Source organism: Nicotiana tomentosiformis, chromosome 6, assembly GCF_000390325.3.
Source record: "Nicotiana tomentosiformis chromosome 6, ASM39032v3, whole genome shotgun sequence".
NCBI classification, from domain to species: Eukaryota; Viridiplantae; Streptophyta; class Magnoliopsida; order Solanales; family Solanaceae; genus Nicotiana; species Nicotiana tomentosiformis.
This window is the reverse complement of record NC_090817.1, coordinates 70,227,903-70,248,627: the sequence shown is the minus strand read 5'-3', so window position 1 is coordinate 70,248,627 and position 20,725 is coordinate 70,227,903. Positions and strand designations below refer to the sequence as shown.

Genomic DNA, 20,725 nt, shown 5'->3' with positions numbered 1-20,725 from the left:
GGCTGAACGTTCTCCTGAACAATGCCCCTTCGACCAAGCTAAATATCGAAGCCTTGGTATGCAGGGCTCTTGATTCTTTAGGATCCGAGGACAATTTTTCCGATCTTCAAGTAATCTATGTACTTGTTCCTCCAATCCCAAGTTAAATTCGTTGAGTTTACTTCGGCGTGGCCTTTTTCTATCACCGACTTCATGAGCTGTACTACTATTCCCGAACTGAATTCATCAATATCTACCGATGACCCCAAGTTAGCTAGAGTATCGGCCTCACTATTCTGATCTCAGAGCACGTGCTGCTGGGTTAATTCCTTGAATTGATGCAGCGTTACCTGTAATTTGTCTAAATACCTTCGCATTCGTTCCTCTTTCACTTCGAAAATCCCATTGACTTGATTTACCACAAGGAGGGAGTCACACTTATCTTTGATCATCTCGACCCCAAGGCTTTTTGCCAATTCGAGACCTGAAATTATGACCTCATACTCTGCCTCATTGTTAGTCAATTTCACAGTTCTAATAGACTGCCTAACTACATTCCCCGTAGGTGGTTTTAACACGATGCCGAGCCCGGACCCCTTTGTATTCAAGGCACCGTCCGTAAAAAGGGTTTAAATTCTCGAGGTAGACCCCGAGGTTAGCAATAATTCCCTTTTGATTTTGGGTATTAAGGCCGGCATAAAGTCGGCCACGAAATCTGCCAAAATTTGAGATTTTATGGTGGTTCGGGGTCGATACTCGATATCGTACCCGCTAATTTTGACAGCCCATTAGGCTAGCCGGACCGAGAGCTCGGGTTTGTGCATGATGTTCCTTAGTGGGTAAGAGGTTACGACACATATGTGGTAGCATTGAAAATACAAATTTAACTTTTTGAAGGTGCTTAGCAAAGCAAGCGCCAATTTTTCCAGGTGAGGATACCTTGTTTCGGCCTCGCCTAGAGTTCTACTGACATAGTAAATAGGAAATTGCATACTTCCTCTTCCCGGACTAATACTCCACTTACCGCCACCTCTGAAACTGCCAAGTAAAGGTACAATTGTTCGTCTGCCTTCAGAGTGTGGAGCAGGGGCGGACTCGATAAGTACTGTTTGAGTTCTTTCAAAGCTTGTTGGCATTCCGGGGTCTAGGAAAAGTTCTTTCAAAGCTTGTGAGAAAAACCGATGGATTTTGTCCGAGGACCTCGATATGAACCAGCCCAAGGCGACTATACGCCCGGTCAGCCTCTGAACGGCCTTGACGTTGTCCGCCATGGTGATGTCTTTTATGGCTATGATTTTGTCGGGTTTGATCTTGATCCCTCGATTGGATATAATAAACCCGAGGAATTTTCCTGATCCAACCCCGAATGCGCACTTCTCCGGGTTTTGCTTCATATTATATTTCTTTAATATGTCGAAGGTTTCCTGTAAATATTTCAAACGGTCCTCTGTTCGCAGGGACTTGTCTAACATGTCGTCAATATAAATTTCCATTGATTTTCCTATTTGTTCTTCGAACATCCAGTTTACTAGGCATTGATAGGTGGCACCAGAGTTCTTTAATCCGAATGGCATTACGTTATAACAACAGGTGCCGAATTTAGTGATAAAAGAAGTCTTTTCTTGATCGCCCGGTTCCATCCGAATTTGGTTATACCCATAATAGGCATCGAGAAAGCTGAGTATCTCGTGCCCGACCAATGCGTCGATCATCTGATCGATGTTAGGCAAAGAAAAAGAATCCTTAAGGCATGCCTTGTTCAGATCTTTGTAATCTACACATATTCTTAGCTTATTTCCTTTTTTAGGCACTCCCACTACGTTAGCTAATCGGTCTGAGTATTTAACTTCCCGAATGGACCATATTTTGAGTTTAGATATCTCGTCCTTGATGAATGCATGCTTGACCTCGGACTGTGGTCTTCTCTTCTATTTAACCTAGTGGAACTTTGGGTCCAAACTCAACTTATGAGTGGTCACTTCCGGGGGGGATCCCTATCATGTAAAGGTAGGACCAAGCGAAACAGTCTATGTTAGCTTTAAGAAATTCAATAAGTTTTTTCTTGAGCTCGGGAGTTAACCCCGTGTCCAAGTATACCTTTTGATCTGGTAGATGTTCGATTAATATGACTTGCTCCAACTCCTCGACCATAGATTTGGTGGCGTCGGTATCATCAGGAGCTATGAATGACCTCGGAACTCCGTAATCATCCTCCCCGTCTACTCCTCGCTCCTCCGGTTCGGTCGGGGCCAACATCGGTGATTGCTATTTAATTTCTTTCTTTCTGGTTGATTCTGGGTTCCTTGATGTCAAAACTGTGGGTACCGGGATTACCTCTTCGACTGTAAACATTTCCTTTATGGCCGGCTGCTATCCGTAGACCGTCTTGACTCCTCTCGGCATAGGGAACTTCAGTGCCTGGTGTAAGGTTGAAGGTACCGCACTTATGTTATGAACCCATGGCCTTCCGAATAGGGCGTTGTACCTCATATCCCCTTCGATTACATAAAACTTTGTCTCTTGGATAGTCCCGACGGTGTTCACTAGCAGGGTTATCTCCCCTTTAGTATTTTCACATGCTATGTTAAATCCGTTCAACACCCGGACTGCCGACACAATTTGGTCTTGTAACCCCAACTACTCTACGACCCTCAATCTGATGATGTTGGCCGAGCTACCCGGATCAATCAATACACATTTAACTCGAGATTTATTGATAAGTACATATATTACCAGCGCATCATTGTGTGGTTGCACGATGCCCTCGGTATCCTTATCGTTAAACAAGATGGTTCCCTCCGTGACATAATCTTGGGTATGTTTTTTCCCTTGTGATAGATACTTTAGTGCGCTTTATCATTAGTTCTTGAGGGATATCGACCCTTCAAATGATCATGTTGATGACGTGCTGAGGCTCCTCAAGTTCAGACTATTTGTTGGCGTCCTTGTTCCTAAAATAAGTTTTGGCTCGATTGCTCAGAAATTTTCGAAGGTGCCCATTATTTAACAATCGAGCAACTTCTTTTCTCAATTGTTGACAATCCTCGCTCATGTGGCCATGAGTGCCATAATATTTGCACATCAAGTTAGGATCTCTTTGGGTAGGGTCATACTGTAACGGTCGGGGCCACTTGGTTTCCTTGATGTGCCTGATGGCTGATATGATGTTGGTTGCATCAACGTTGAAGTTGTATTTTGACAATCTTGGTGCATATCTACCCCCGAGCGGCCTATCGAAACCATTTTTGCTCATCAGACCTTGGCTACTAGGCCATCAATCACCTATCTTTTCGTTCCTTGTAGGTTGACGCCCAGACCTATTTCCCCGTTGATCTGTGATGTATGGTTGGTATCGATCCCCTAACGGTCTTGGCTCATGATCGACATCTCTCTTAGACCCGTCATCGGCTTTGATGGGATAAATGAACCCAGAAGGGGCTCCAAGTTGGTCGTCCTCGACCCTGATTTTTTACTGGTACCTGTTGTGGACGTCGGCCCAAGTTACTGCTGGGTACTTACCAAATTTTGTTTTTGCTACTGCGAAGCCAATGAGCTTCGGGGGTTAAGTCCTTGAGTGAATGCCCGAACGACCCAATCATCCGCAACCGGAGGCAGATCCATCCATTCCATTTGAAACCTAGACACGAACTCCCTGAGCATCTCGTTGTCTCTTTGCGTAACCTTGAAAAGGTCCGATTTCTAATCTCGACCTTGATGGCTCCGACATGAGCCTTCACAAAAGCATCTGCGAGCATATACAATGAGTCAATGGAATTTGTGGGTACGTTTTGGTACCATAATATTTCCCATTTGGACAAAGTGTCCTCGAACTTCTTTAGTAACACCGACTCGATTTCATCATCTTCCAAATCATTTTCTTTGATTGCGCATGTATAGGGGGTCACGTGCTTATTCAAGTCCGTGGTTTCATTATATTTTGGAATGTCGGGCATACAAAATCTCTTAGGGATCGGTTTTGGTGCCGCGCTCGGAGGAAAAGGATTCTGGATAAACTTCTTGGAATCCGACCCCTTCAATATCGGGGTGCTCCTGGGATTTGGTCGACCCTGGAATTATATGTTTCCACCTTCTTATCGTTGGCCTCAATTTTCTTTTCACCTGATTCCACATGCTTCGTTAATGCTTCAAGCATTTTCATTACTTCGGGACTAACTCCGGGCTCGACTTCACCCGACCTCTCGGTGATTTGTTCGTTTCTTCGGGTGTTCTCCCGGGACCGTTCGGGCTCGTCCCTGCTAGGGGTGTGACCTTGATTCTGTGTCTGCGCTATCATCATCTGTTGAGCCTACAATATTTCAAAGATTAGCCGTAGGCTTATCCTATCACCTTCGCTCTCAGGCGTTTCTCAAACTGTTGGTCGGGGACCTCCGCGAACGCTGTTTTTGGGGTCAGTTAGTAGGTTGACGTCGATAACAACCTGTGAATTGGCATCGATCGGATCAACAATTGGGACTCCGTTGGGATCAGCAGGGGGCACCTCATTGCTAGGCTCTAGATTGTTGTTTTGCCATGATGGCCAGACTCAACCTCAACGTTCAAGTGAGCAAACTGAGAATTTAATATTTTCTAAACTGACCTGAAATTAAGACTTTAAAGAACAAGCGTAAAATAGGATGTGTTATAGAGATTTGTATTAAATAACCACTATTATCCTTAGCCCCACGTGGGTGCCAAATTATTTACCCTTAAAATGGATAACAAATAAATTTATACGTCATTTTAAAGATATGTGGATTGATTCAATGCAAATAATCAAGAATGTTAGATAAATGAATTAAATATAGAATGAATAACCAAACCAATTGTGATGTTACGGCCAAGCTCGGATTCAGGATGAACAATAGTTTTGCCTTGATCGGACCCTCGATTCGAAGCCAATTGTATATGAAGAACAACAATAAAATAAGAACTTTGCAATAGCTAGAAAGCAGAGTAAATGAATTTGCATTGCCTTGGTTTGCGTGTTACAATGTGTGTTATCAAAGAAAAAACTTCCCCTTTATCTAGTAGGAGAGTTTCACCTCTAGTACAAGTCTAAGAAAAGGTGAAAATCATCTTCTCTCGTTAGAGCGAGATCCGTGCCGTGATATCCGATTGGTTTTGAATATCACGACCCTCTATCTATCGCCTACAACCGTTCATGCGCTTCCTGAAGTCTTAGAACTCATTCCGAATCCGGGGTGTATCGTTTTATCAAGTTCGTTGGTGAGCACTCCGTTCGGGCCTTGGTACAAGAAGACCCCAGCTTTGACTTCAATCCCATGTATTCATACCCTTGCTTCGTTTGACCCGCCGGGAAATCGGGGTGTGTGTTCACCCCAGTTTCACTCGTATACAAATAGTCCCCTCATTTCTGAGAGAGTAGGTTTGCCGAAATGATGAAAAACAATATATGAACCCCGGTTCCTTCCTTCGTACGTTACAACTGAGATGACGAATAAGCTGAAACGTCCCATCAGTCGTGTCGTTATGGCTTCAGACACGTGTCGATCATCGGCTGGTTGCTTTGGAATCCAAAACGTCGCGTATTGATTACATTTTTCCCTATAAAAGCTTCGACCTTTTATACTTCTTTTATTTTCCGATCCTAGCTTTTACCTTCGAATTTTCAAGCGGATTTCAACTTTTTCAAATCTTCATAATTATTCTTAGATTTCTAACACAGATCTTCATCCCACCTTCAACCTTCATACTATTTTCTTCAAACCTTCATACTTGTTTCTTCAAACCACCATACTTTTCTTTCAAATCTTCATATCTTCCTGGGTCACGATGGCTAAAACTTCCAAATCAGTTCCTCAGCAGGTTGTCCCTTCATCTTCCCACCGGATCACAGATGCCGAAGTAGCCCCAGAGCCCCTTATGAAAAGCTTTATACTCAGAGGCTGTTCAATCGGGGATTACTTAAAGGTCGAGAAGGCTTCTAGCTAACAAGAACGGCGTGAGGGAGCATCGAGATACATATGCTCCATCACCGAAGAAACCTTACATGTAGTCCGAGCGGACTGTAAGTGGGAAGGTAAAGACGTGGTTGTCCCTGGGCCTGACGACAATATAACCACTCAAGTGAAAGGGGTATCTGAGTGTTTACACTTACCCCTTTACATTCTCCCATATGGATTCCATAGTTCTTGCTTTCTGCAAGAGGTACAAGGTATGTCTCAGGAAAATCCACCCATCCTTCTGGAGGATCGTGATCCTCCTACGCTACTTCGTAAACAACACCGAGTCTCACCGGTTCACTCTCAACTACCTACTCTATTTATACAGTCCCCGAATCTTTCGAGGGGGACTGATCAAGCTAGTATGTCGAGCATGTAAGGCTTATTACTCGAGCATTGACGAGGACCGAGACCGAGGTTGGCAGGGGCTGTTCGTTCGGGTGAAGAGCGGAGACCTGATTCCCCCTGAGTTTCTGTCATTCCCCGAGGAGTGGAACGTATCCCGTAAGTACTGTCTTTCTTAGTATTCCTCCCCTTCTATTTCTTTTTTCTCATCGATTTTGTTTGTGGTCATGCAGCCATTGCCCGAGTTCCAGATGTAATCCCCCATTTCAAGGAGTGGATCATGAGGGTTTGTAAGAAGATGCCTTACTCTTAGCGCGCATGGCGCGGACTCTCAAAGGGCAGATGGTAGGCCCGTTCTCATGGTGAGGTTCCTTCCCGAAATTGTTATCATCACGTTTTTAACTTACATAGTGTTAACTTCTCCCTTTTTCTCGCAGGTCTGCCTAAGACCACTGAACTTAGGCCGCTCGATGAGGACAAAGATACGTCTTTGCCTGTTGAGCCCTTCGTCTCGAGATAGCCCGGGGCTTCCGCGAAGGAGGAGAAGAAGAAAAAGAGAAAGTCCTCGGGTTCTTCCCCCCCCGAAAGAGGAAGACAAGGGCGGCCACCCGGGCCTGGAAGCACAAGAAGAATACCAAGTCTAGGGCACCAGATCCTGGCTATCTCTACCGTCTCAGGGATGAGCCTGAAGAAGACGACATATTCGTCGCCCATGGATCGACCCCCACCGGGGAGCAGGCGACGACCGATAAAGGGAGCCACGAGGCCAATCCCTTCAGGCTCGGGAACCTGAGGGGGAGATAGAGGATGTGACCTCCGAGGAAGCAGGTCTCTTCCTAAGGAGGCGACCGGTGTCATAGACATCATAGAAACGCCCTCCTATACCGAGTCCATACTCGAGGAGTCCCAAGCGAGCAAAGAAAAATCATGTGAGGGAGTGCATGGTTGAGATGACCCCGTCAACTCCTTTTTCGATGGTATGGACATGTCTACATTGGAGAACTTTTCCTGTCTGGGCAACCTGGAGATCCTGAAGAAGGACGTGCCCTCGGGAGCTGGCCCGTAGCGAGCGTGGACCCTAGCCGCAAGAGAATAGTCATTTTTAAGGTCCCGGAGGATGATCCGGTCCTATCCGCTCTAGTGGGCGTAGCTAGCTACCTCCAATGCCTGGTGACCAAGAGGACCAAGCAAAGATGAATGAGGTGGGCGCGTCAAGTCTTCTCAACGAGGCGCAGCAGGCGCTGAACCGGGTAAAAAATCCATAGCTTCGACTTCGATCTCATGTATTCATACCCTTACTTCGTTTGACCCACCGAGAAATCGGAGTGTGTGTTAGCCCCCATTTCACCCGTATATAAGTCCACCCAAGAAGCAATCATTTTCATAATCTTCAACGAATCACATTTCTAAATCTCCAGCATAAAGTTTTTGTCTACAAACTGTCAATTTTCTTGAACTAAAATCTCATTACCATCAAATAGACTGCAACTAAAACTGAACCTGTATTAAACATCACTACAAGAAAAACGGTTTATTAGCGATCAACACTTAGTGACCAGGCAAAATCTGGTCCCTAAAAGTGCCTATAGGGACAAGTTTTTTGACTGGTCCCTAATTCTCTTTTTATTTGCTAAATAAGTTGAAAAGGTAAATAGCCCGTCCCTAATAAGCTAAGTTAAGCGGTAAGTAAAAGGGCCACCGCGCCAATATAAAAACTACTCCTATTCATTAGTTGAAACAAAAAGGACTCATATTAATTAACCCCCTTCCCCACTCTTTCTCTCGTATTTTCCTCAAAACGAAATCCTATCCACATTCCACTCTGTGTGTGTTTTTAATCTAAAAGCATGTAAAATCCTTAGCAATCAACGCTCTCAAACTTATGTCCCAAAGGTTGAAGACTCACGTGAAGTCTATTTGAACTGGGTGGAGACTCACAAACCGACAATGACAATAGTTATCAATCTGAACAGGTGTGTCACTTTTCTTCTCTTTTTGGTTGAAGACTAGAAATTTCTTTTTAGTGAATATTAATTGTAGAGAATGATAATATTTTATATGGATTTTGTTGAATATTAATTATTGCAGTGTAGGGCTTAAAGTGGGAGTATTGAGATGTGAGGATGGTGGCTAGGGTTAGGTTTAAAGTTGGGGTGTAGAGCAAGGAGGATGAGGGAATGAAAAAAATCCCCTTTTAGTTGTTTTGTTCGTGAGAAGAAAGAATTGTAGGTAATAGAAGTCTTTCTCTGCTGAGATGTCCCTTTGAATGCAACAGTAAACACTTGTATTTTTGGGATTGTGAGCGTGCATCCTTAAAAAATAAGAAAAAAATACTAAAAGTTAATTAAATTAGATGTTATAAAATCAAAAAATATTGTCTTTTTATTATTCCAGAACTAAAAAAAACAAAAAAAAGATCTTTAACCCAAATATGATGTGCTGTGTTAGGAAAGGAAAGAAAAATGTAGATATGTAATGTTGTGGTGTCACTTGCTGAAGTTGTCTCACTCTGTTCCTAGATTTTTTTCAATTAAGATAGGTAGGATTAAAGTTCATTTGGTATCAAAATATGACTAGGTTGTTTGGATTGGTTCTACTTATACGAAAAATCATTTGCTTGAATGCATGGAACCTCATTAAATAGCGTCAAAATCCATCTCTTATGAATAGAATGTCTTTGATGAAGCCTCATCTATATAAACTGTTCTCTCTAACGTGGAATTTGTTACAAAGAAAGCTGCCTACAGATGATAAGATCAAATTCTTTGGATTTTGTTTTGCCTTGTAATGATGGTGTGTTAGACTTGTGAGGAAACCATGGATCATATATTTTGTGGTTGTGCTATTAGTGCTTCTGTATTGCTGAACTTTTCAGATTAGCTAGGTCTTAAACATGTACAATAGGGTATTAGAATTATAAGACAATCTAATTAATAACTCACTTAATAATAAAACTGGCTGATTGTATTAAAATCACTCAACTGAATTATAATAGATTAATAAGGAAAATTGCAATTGAACAGTAATGGAAACCAGCTGATAAAGAGAAGATAGAAGGAGATGAAACAGAGTGAGATGAGAGAATAGAAAATTCAACATAGCAGTAGTTTACTCTACCACATTTTCTATTAGCTATTTATAATATGTTGCAATCGTCGCACACTGCGCATTTATAATATGTTTTTTCTTAACTGGTGGTTTGAAGTATTCAGAAATCCTCTTCACACGTTGATTATACAAAGCTCATATAATCATTTGTTGGAACTTGTGGAAGATGAGATGTAGTAGTTGATATCGGCTAGAGAAACCTTCTTTAAGATTGCAACATCAGATTACGCATGAGGTCATTCTCTTAGCTCACAAACATCTTAATTTCGTCAATCTTAATATCTCTCTTCTTGTTTTAATTGAATAGAAGACAATGTTATATCCAAATTTAATTCGATAAAAGTTGTTTAGCAATACCTTCATGGTTGATTGATTTGTGAAATTCAATTCTAATGCTTCATATATCTTAATATTTGTATTTGTTCTTATTGTTTTGAGAATATGTTGGTTGTTTTGGGCATTATGAACTGCCTGTGTCGCTTTGTTTAAGCTTGTCACATTAAAAAATACAACAAGGAACAAATGTTACCAAAATTTTAAAATTCCAAGGCAATTGCATCTTACTTCAACTTCAGGAAGTAAATAACAGGAAGTAAAGAGGTTGGGTGGCGCAGTTAAAAATATTTCAAGAAGGACAATTGCATCTTATTTTAACTAAAAGTTGTTATTATCTTCAGATATTTGTTCACCTTGGCCATTGAAATGGATCTCTTTCTTTACATTGGAGGAATATAATTATTCCCATCATTTGTTGCAGTTCTGTTATGAGTATAATTTATTTTGTTGGTTAATTCGATTCTTATGATTCGTCTTTGTCAAAGATAATAACCCCGGTGTAATTATCTCACACAGTTAGCCTAGCCCATGTGTCCAATTTGATAAGGTATCTATTATGCTCCTAAGATGGGTTGTGAATGAAACATTCATGACGTCTTTTTTTTGTCAAGCTTCAAAGGGAATATCAATATGTATGAAATGTAAATAAAAGTTTCTTACTGTAATTCTCACCATCTACTTTGATCTTTTCATATAAATACTTCTTAAGGAACATCTTCCATTGGAGTTCTTAGGTTAAGACTGATGTTAGCTATAGACAATAATTATTTTATTTGAACAAAGATATATATGGAAAATGGTTAGTGGTTTCAGCTTTATCCTCCAGATTGTATAATGCCTTTTCTCTTGGGCTCTTAGTTATGTAATTTGCTCAATATCTAGCTCTCAAAATTATTGATTATAAGGTTAGCAATAGTTTTACTCTTTCCTATATTCATATTCTTGAAACGGAAAATGAAGAAATCTTTCCTTCTTGAATTGATTGAATGTGTTTTGTTACTATCAGTGGCCATGAGGTTGTGCTTTAGTAAACTTTTGTATACAGTATGTGATGGCTTATAATTTAGGTGTTGAGCACAAACTGATTTTCAAGATCTAAACTATATTTAGTTACTTCCAGATTGTTTCACCGGAGGAAATATGGTTCACCGCATATTAGTTAAATGTGTATACATCATCATCATATCATCATACTATATTATAAGTATTAAGATGTAAAATGAAAGTTAAAAGACTAAAATGCCCATCAAATACTAAACGACTATTTTACCCTTCAAATAGTGATGGATGGACTTTTTTTTATCCTTTAGCGGCTATATTATTCTTTCATAGTTATCAATAAAGTCAGTTACCGATTTTAATGCAAGCATTGGTTTTAAGTGAATTTACTACTCCCTCCGTTCACTTTTACTTGGCACGTTTTGACTTTTCACGTCTCTTAAGAAATAATAAATGAAGTGTATAATTTACCATGATACCCATATTAATTGATGCATATTTTATTGGATTTGAGAAAATGATTTGAAATGAGTAATAAATACCGTGGATATAACAGGAAAAAAAATATTGTCTTCTCTTGATATGTGTAAAGTGACAAGTAAAAATGAAAATCTATTTTTAGTATACATGCCAAGTAAAAGTGAACGGCATGAAGTCTACACATTTTCCGAAATTAATGTTTGAAATTTTTTATAAGCGTATCACGCACACCATCAACAAGCTAATTAACCTTTTCGATTCCCATGGTTTATCTTCTTCTTGCTTTATCAACCATGACTTTTCAAATTTCTAACACACTAGAGACTTTCCTACTTTTTTTGAGCCCAATCCAGATGTTCATTCAATGGAATTGTAAAACTTATTCAAAGTATTTTTCGTTTAGATGGTTTATAAACATGAATGAATGGGTATACAAGGCTCTGAAGATTGTAGCTACTATTTGCAGTTCTCTGTAGAAAGCACTTAGTAAGTTCAGCTCTCAAGTCAAGCTTCGAAGGCCTCTAGATTATTGCAAACTATATTGAAAATAGTGAGGTATGTTGAACTTGTATTTTTCATGTAAATTTGAACATTATCTCATTCATCAAATTTGTATTTTCAGAAAAAGTAAAAGAAATTTGTATATAAGTTGGCTCTGACAATTGATGGTTAATCGAATGCTGCGGGCTAATTCTAATGTAGTGATTGGTCAGTAATACTTATACGTGATTTACAAAGTTGTAGTCTTATGTTTTATGTGGGAGAATTTGTTTGAATTTGAACAAAAGAAAGACCAAGGTATTAAGACAATATTGTTAATATTTATATTTTCACTTTACATTTTTTCTGCTGAATGGATACATTTTCTTGAAAGTAGTAAAGAGAGTTAAGATATATCATACAAAAAAGGAATTAATCCATGCGATGTAATTCCAACCAAGTCTTTGTGATAATGAAATAAAGTAGATAACAATTGTGTCCTTTAAAAAGTAAATCTTACGTGGGTTTTAGAAAATAATTGATAAGTCGTCTGGACGCATTTCCTTCTTAGTTTGCTAGCACTATTGTCACAAGTCATTACAAAGTAATTTGTGTTCTTTTTTATGATCTTCTTCCTCCTCTATCTCAACTAGAGCTTCTTTTTTTTTTTTTTTTTTTAATACATATATTAAGACCTCTTAACTTAAATTTTCCTGCACAATTAGTGGAACCAATTTTACTGCTCTTAAATTGAAATTTGCTGATTACTCCCAATTTCACTAACATTCCATCGGTTTGTTAATTACAGGAGGATGAATTTTTCCTTAAGTCTGTGTTTTTTGAAAGGCGTGAATTTCAGTTATGTTTCAATGATCCTACATTGACTTTAATACATTTCTTTTACTGCATTTTATCTAAGAATTTAAAATTTTGTTGAAGAAACATTAATTTTTTTCAATCATAATCGTGTACCGTTTGATTATTGATCTTATAGCATATGGATGTGAGGTATTACTCCCCTTGGCATATGTTGTTCAATCATGGATTATGATGTTCTTGAATAACTTTTTTAGTTTTCATAATTGATTTGTCTTAAGAATTAGCAAAGACAACTTGGTAAATATTATGTGTACCTCACAAACGTATATATTTGAGTGATTTTATAGAGTCTATATGCATTGACATGAAATACACGTGCAACACACGTGGCCAGAAACTAGTTATTGAAACTAGTGAAAGTATTGTTACTCGGATAATGTGTTTCGTAAATATGAATAGGTTATTTTACATTAATTTGTATTTGAAAAAGTGCAATTGGACTATATATGAAAATGACATGCTTTGAAAGAGAGGAAAGTAGGCAATATTAAAGTTAACAAACTTTTGCCCTGAGTTGTTATATTTGGGTGATATGGCTGCTCCTCTTTGTGTTTAGCTTCTAAGTTTCTGATAATTCTTCCCTTGTCCTGTGATCATAAAAGCTGCAAAATCAGCTAGAAGTTGTGAATTAGGCTGCTTGGCCTCTCCAGCTGCCATGAATGATACTGATTCAGAATTAAAATGTGCATTTGCATAAACTTCTCTTTGATTTTCATCCTGCAAGAGAAGTGAATAAGCAACATCCATGCTAGGCAAAGGGTTCATCACGAGGATATTTCCTCTTGCTTGTGCATAAATGTCATTTAATCCCATTAGGAATTGGATCAATCTCTGATCCTCAAGAGACTTAGTTAACTTTGTCTTTCCTTCATAAACACAAACACGTGAACAACATATGATAACATTTAAAGCATCTAATTCATCCCACAGTCGTTTGAGCTTAGTGAAGTATGCTGCAATGTTACTGTTTCCCTGTACTAAACCTGATAACTCCTTCTGCAGATGATAAAGCTTGGCTCCATTTGATCTCCCAAATCTCTGCTCCAAGCTGTCCCAAAGTTCTTTTGCAGTTTTGGAGTATATCACACTGTCCGCAATATCCTTTGAGAGAGCATTTAGGATCCAAGAGATGACCATGTCATTCACACAACTCCATTGTTCATGGTCTGGAGATTTCAGATCTGGAGATAGACATGCTCCATTGATGAAACCAAGTTTCTTCTTGGCTGACAAAGACATGAGAATAGATCTCCTCCACCTTGAGTATCCTCTTCCATCAAACATAGTGTTGACTAGAGTCATTCCAGGTGAATCAGAGTTGTTGAAATGATAAGGGTGATTGGCATCATAGCTGACTGATTTTCTCGTATCACCAGTATACGTGATGGTTGTTTCAGACATTTTAGGTTACTGATTATGATGGTGAATCTGATGTAAATTGATTTGATGGTTGGACTGTTGGATCGAGCTTATTGCTCTGATACCATGTACGAAATTGAAGGAAAAAATCTGATTCAAAAGACCAATCTTCCGTGTGTGTTTACATTGAGCTTTGCACATGTATATATTATACACTTACATATATATTTATTCCTTCCACACTAACCCACTAACCTATGTCTCCTTATATTATAATTATCTTACTAACCCATTAATTTATGTCCCATAACCCATTAATTATGTCCTCTAACCCATTAATTATGTCCCCCTATATTCTAAACACTAATATGCACGACATTCTTCTCCATTCTTCTTCTTCTTCACCCTTCTTCTATATCTCTAAGTAAATGTCCAGAGATTGTTAGAAATAGGATATTGTTTCTAGTTTCTTCTTCCCAACACTTATGAATAGAATGTCTTTGATGAAGCCTCATCTATTTAATCTGTTCTCTCTAACGTGGAATTTGTTACAAAGAAAGCTGCCTACAGATGATAAGATCAAATTCTTTGGATTTTGTTTTGCCTTGTAATGATGTTGTGTTAGACTTCTGAGGAAACCATGGATTATATATTTTGTGGTTGTGCTATTAGTGCTTCTGTATTGCTGAATTTTTCACATTAGCTAGGTCTTAAACATGTACAATAGGGTATTAGAATTATAAGACAATCTAATTAATAACTCACTTAATAATAAAACTGGCTGATTTTATTAAAATTACTCAACTGAATTATAATAGATTAATAAGGGAAATTGCAATTGAACAGTAATGGAAACCAGCTGATAAAGAGAAGATAGAAGGAGATGAAACAGAGTGAGATGAGAGAATAGAAAATTCAACATAGCAGTAGTTTACTCTACCACATTTTCTATTAGCTATTTATAATATGTTGCAATCGTCGCACACTGCGCATTTATAATATGTTTTTTCTTAACTGGTGGTTTGAAGTATTTAGAAATCCTCTTCACATGTTGATTATACAAAGCTCATATAATCATTTGTTGGAACTTGTGGAAGATGAGATGTAGTAGTTGATATCGGCTAGAGAAACCTTCTTTAAGATCGCAACATCAGATTACGCATGAGATCATTCTCTTAGCTCACAAACATCTTAATTTCGCCAATCTCAATATCTCTCTTCTTGTTTTAATTGAATAGAAGACAATTTTAAATCCAAATTTAATTCGATAAAAGTTGTTTGGCAATACCTTCATGGTTGATTGATTTATGAAATTTAATTCTAATGCTTCATATATCTTAATATTTGTATTTGTTCTTATTGTTTTGAGAATATGTTGGTTGTTTTGGGCATTATGAACTGCCTGTGTCGCTTTATTTAAGCTTGTCACAGTAAAAAAATACAAACAAGGAACAAATGTTACCAAAATTTAAAAATTCCAAGGCAATTGCGTCTTACTTCAACTTCAGGAAGTAAATAACAGGAAGTAACGAGGTTGGGTAGCGCAGTTAAAAATATTTCAAGAAGGACAATTGCATCTTACTTTAACTAAAAGTTGTTATTATCTTCAGATATTTGTTCACCTTGGCCATTGAAATGGATCTCTGTCTTTACATTGGAGGAATATAATTATTCCCATCATTTGTTGCAGTTCTGTTATGAGTATAATTTATTTTGTTGGTTAATTCGATTCTTATGATTCGTCTTTGTCAAAGATAATAACCCCGGTGTAATTATCTCACACAGTTAGCCTAGCCCATGTGTCCAATTTGATAAGGCATCTATTATGATCCTAAGATGGGTTGCGAATGAAACATTCATGACGTCTTTTTTTTTGTCAAGTTTCAAAGGGAATATCAATATGTATGACATGTAAATAAAAGTTTCTTACTGTAATTCTCACCATCTACTTTGATCTTTTCATATAAATACTTCTTAAGGAACATCTTCCATTGGAGTTCTTAGGTTAAGACTGATGTTAGCTATAGACAATAATTATTTTATTTGAACAAAGATATATATGGAGAATGGTTAGGGGTTTCAGTTTATCCTCCAGATTGTATAATGCCTTTTCTCTTGGGCTCTTAGTTATGTAATTTGCTCAATATCTAGCTCTCAAAATTATTGATTATAAGGTTAACAATAGTTTTACTCTTTCCTATATTCATATTCTTGAAACGGAAAATGAAGAAATCTTTCCTTCTTGAATTGATTGAATGTGTTTTGTTACTATCAGTGGCCATGAGGTTGTGCTTTAGTAAACTTTTGTATACAGTATGTGCTGGCTTATAATTTACGTGTTGAGCACAAACTGATTTTCAAGATCTAAACTATATTTAGTTACTTCCAGATTGTCTCACTGGAGGAAATATGGTTCACTGCATATTAGTTAAATGTGTATACATAATCATCATATAATCATACTATATTATAAGTATTAAGATGTAAAGTGAAAGTTAAAAGACTAAAATGCCGATCAAATACTAAACGACTATTTTACCCTTTAAATAGTGATGGATGTACTTTTTTTTATTCTTTAGCAGCTATATTATTCTTTCATAGTTATCAATAAAGTCAGTTACCGATTTTAATGCTAGCATTGGATTTAAGTGAATTTACTACATTATATGCACCTGAAGTCTACACATTTTCCGAAATTAATGTTTGAAATTTTTTATAAGCGTATCACGCACACCATCAACAAGCTAATTAACCTTTTCGATTCCCATGGTTTATCTTCTTCTTGCTTTATCAACCATGACTTTTCAAATTTCTAACACACTAGAGACTTTCCTACTTTTTTTGAGCCTAATCCAGATGTTCATTCAATGGAATTGTAAAACTTATTCAAAGTATTTTTCGTTTAGATGGTCTATAAACATGAATGAATGGGTATACAAGGCTCTGAAGATTGTAGCTACTATTTGCAGTTCTCTGTAGAAAGCACTTAGTAAGTTCAGCTCTCAAGTCAAGCTTCGAAGGCCTCTAGATTATTGCAAACTATATTGAAAATAGTGAGGTATGTTGAACTTGTATTTTTCATGTAAATTTGAACATTATCTCATTCATCAAATTTGTATTTTCAGAAAAAGTAAAAGAAATTTGTATATAAGTTGGCTCTGACAATTGATGGTTAATCGAATGCTGCGGGCTAATTCTAATGTAGTGATTGGTCAGTAATACTTATACGTGATTTACAAAGTTGTAGTCTTATGTTTTATGTGGGAGAATTTGTTTGAATTTGAACAAAAGAAAGACCAAGGTATTAAGACAATATTGTTAATATTTATATTTTCACTTTGCATTTTTTCTGCTGAATGGATACATTTTCTTGAAAGTAGTAAAGAGAGTTAAGATATATCATACAAAAAGGAATTAATCCATGCGATGTAATTCCAACCAAGTCTTTGTGATAATGAAATAAAGTACATAATAGTTGTGTCCTTTAAAAAGTAAATCTTACGTGGGTTTTAGAAAATAATTGATAAGTCGTCTGGACGCATTGATAATAGCAAATCTGTTGTTGTATGTGAAAGAAAGAACAGTGGACAAAACAAAAGAAAGAAAAATAAAAAAGAGATGCACTTATGATGTAAGCGCTTACATCGGCATTCTTATGATGTATGCATTTACATCGACATTCGTATGATGTAATAAGCGCTTACATTGACAATCCTATGATGTAAGTGCTTACCTCGGCAGGGCATTCAAATGCCTATAAAAGGGGTATGCATTTTTATTTACAAATCATCCCTCAACTTCTTCTTTCTCTCTTCAATTAATTAAGAGTTATTCTTTGTATGGCCGTGGAGTAGACAAAATTGCCGAACCACGTAAATCTTGTCTTGTCTTTTGCAATTTATTACTTTTCTCTTTCAAATATTTTTTTCTCCTATTAGCCTGACACGTTTCCCAACAACTGGTATCAGAGCACAGACAATGTAATTCTAGTAGAAAAGTACGGTATCGCTGCAGGTACTATTCTCAAGAATAGTGCGACATTATTGATCATCGTTACTATTCACAAGCACTATTCACATAAATTGTTTTTTGTGAAAAATGACATCGGAATAAGGGAATGTTAAGATTGTCAAGTTCAATGGCAAAGATTTTGGATTCTGAAAAATGCAAATAGATGATTATTTGTACCAGAAAAAGTTACACTTACCTCTGACCGAGGTAAAACCAGATAATATGGCCAAAGCAGATTGGGATCTATTAGATCGCCAAGCTCTTGGTGTGATTCGTTTGACACTAACACAAAATGTGGCGTTTAACATCATTAACGAGAAGACCACTGCAGGTATGATGAAGGCATTATCAAATATGTACGAGAAGCCATCTGCTTCAAATAAAGTCTATATGATGCGTCGATTGTTCAACTTAAAGAAGACAGAAGGTGGATATGTTACGGAACATATCAATGAGTTTAATGTAATATTAACTCAGTTGAGTTCTGTCAATATAACATTCGATGACGAAGTCAAAGCATTGATTCTACTATCATCTCTACCGGAGAGTTGGTCTGCAATAGTAACTGCAGTTAGCAGTTCATCGGGAAGTACCAAACTCAAATTGGATAATATTAGAGACTTGGTTCTAAGCGAAGATATTCGCCGGAGAGAATCAATTGATTCCCCAAGATCTGCTTTGAATACCGAAAGTAGGGGAAGAAACAACCAAAGAGGACAAAGTCATGGTCGTGGCAGATCAAAATCAAGGAGAAGAAGGCAATTCAAAAATCGCAAAGACATTATGTGTTGGAATTGCGATAAAAAGGGCCACTACAGTAGTTAGTATAGAGAGCCAAAGAAGAAGAAGAACAATCAATACAAGGATGATAGTTCAGCAAATGCAATTGTTGAACAAGTCGTTGATGTACTAATTTGTTGTGCATACAGTCCAGTCGAATCATGGATTCTCGACTCAGGTGCTTCCTTTCACTCTACAGCATGCAAAGAATTATTGCATAAATATATTGCTGAAAAATTTGGGAAAGTTTATCTAGCAGACGGCAAACCTCTGGACATTGTCGGGAAATGTGAAGTTCATATAAAGACTTCACAAGACACTATGGAAATTACAAAATGTCCGACATGTTCCTGACCTCAAGAAAAATTTAATATCTATGGGTCAGATTGACAGTGAAGGATATACAATAATATTCATTAAAGGATCGTGGAAGATAACCAAAGAAAATTTGGTTGTGGCACGAGGCTTCAAGAAGGGAACACTGTATGCAACTGCAATACAGCGAGATACTATAGCAACAGTTGATCATGGTCGTGATACAACATTGTGGCACCGGAGACTCGGGCATATGAGTGAGAATGGAATGGAGTTGTTGGCATCCCAAGAAAAGTTGCCAAACCTAAAGCATGTTGAATTAGGTTTGTGCGAAGATTGCATTTACGGAAAACAAAAGAGAGTTAGTTTCTCAAAGGTGGAAAGGACGCCAAAGAAAGAGAAGCTGGAACTAGTGTATACAGATGTGTGGGGACCAGCACCTGTAACTTCTTTGGGAAACACACACTATTATGTCACCTTCATTGATGATTCCACAAGAAAGGTATGAGTTTATTTTCTGAAAAATAAATCTGATGTGTTTGTTACCTTTAAAAGATGGAAAGCTGAAGTTGAAAATCAGACAAGTCTAAAGTTAAAATGTTTGAAGTTTGACAATAGAGGAGATTATGATAGTCAAGAGTTTAAAGCATTCTGCTCTGAAAATGGTATCAGAATGATCAAGACAGTTCTTGGAACACCTGAACAAAATGGCGTTGCTAAGAGGATGAACAGAACCCTGAATGAACGAGCCAGAAGTATGAGAATACATTCTGGATTGCCGAAGTAATTTTGGTCTGAGGTTGTTAACATGGCAGCTTACCTCATAAATAAGGGACCCTCTGTACCGCTGAATTTTGAAATTCCTGAGGAGGTATGGACAGGAAATGAGGTAACTCTCTCACATCTGAAATTTTTTGGTTGTGTTGCTTATGTGCATGTAAATTCTAATGATAGAGATAAGCTTGATTCTAAGGCCAAGAAATATTTATTTATTGGCTATGGTGATGATAATTTTGGTTATCGATTTTGGGATGATAAGAATAGAAAGATCCTAAGACAAAGGAATATCACATTTAATGAAAATATGATGTACAAAGACAAGCTTGAAGTAGAACCAACCAGCACCAGTAGACAGATATCTGAAACATTTGACTTAGAAGAAATCTCAGAAAATTAAGTGGATAGAGAGACTACAACTGGATCTGAAATTGAAGATGCCGATCCAGAAGCCGAATCTAGATCAGAATCAGAACCAGAACCAGAGATAGAATCAGATGGAGAACCAGATCTGGAGTCAGGACTTGAATCAAATTCGGGATTAGTTAATCCTGAACCTACATTAAGGAGATCTAAAAGAGTCACGAATGCTCTAGATAGGTTAACTCTCTCTCTCTCTCTCTCTCTCTCTCTCTCTCTCTCTCTCTCTCTCTCTCCACTATTTACTTCTGACTGATGCTGGAGAACCAGAGCATTTTGTTGAAACAATGCAGGTGATAAGCTCTGATAAGTGGAAGCTAGCCATGAAAGAAGAGATGAATTCTCTTCAAAAGAATAAAACATGAATACTTACAGAGTTACCAAAAGGAAAGAAGGCATTGCAAAATAAGTGGGTGTATAGGGTCAAGGAAGAGCATGATGGTAAGAAGAGATACAAAGCACGATTAATAGTAAAAGGCTTTCAGCAGAAGGAA

The 20,725-nt window shown here is 37.7% G+C and overlaps 1 long non-coding RNA gene across 1 annotated transcript; it reads left to right on the top strand.

Annotated features, from left to right (window-relative positions):
* The first annotated feature begins 8,011 nt into the window (after nucleotides 1-8,011).
* Nucleotides 8,012-14,095, top strand: LOC108944277 (uncharacterized). The gene is made up of 3 exons (XR_001968276.3): nucleotides 8,012-8,260; nucleotides 11,677-11,765; nucleotides 13,572-14,095. It is a non-coding gene; the product is annotated as an uncharacterized lncRNA (long non-coding RNA).
* Nucleotides 14,096-20,725: the final 6,630 nt, after the last annotated feature.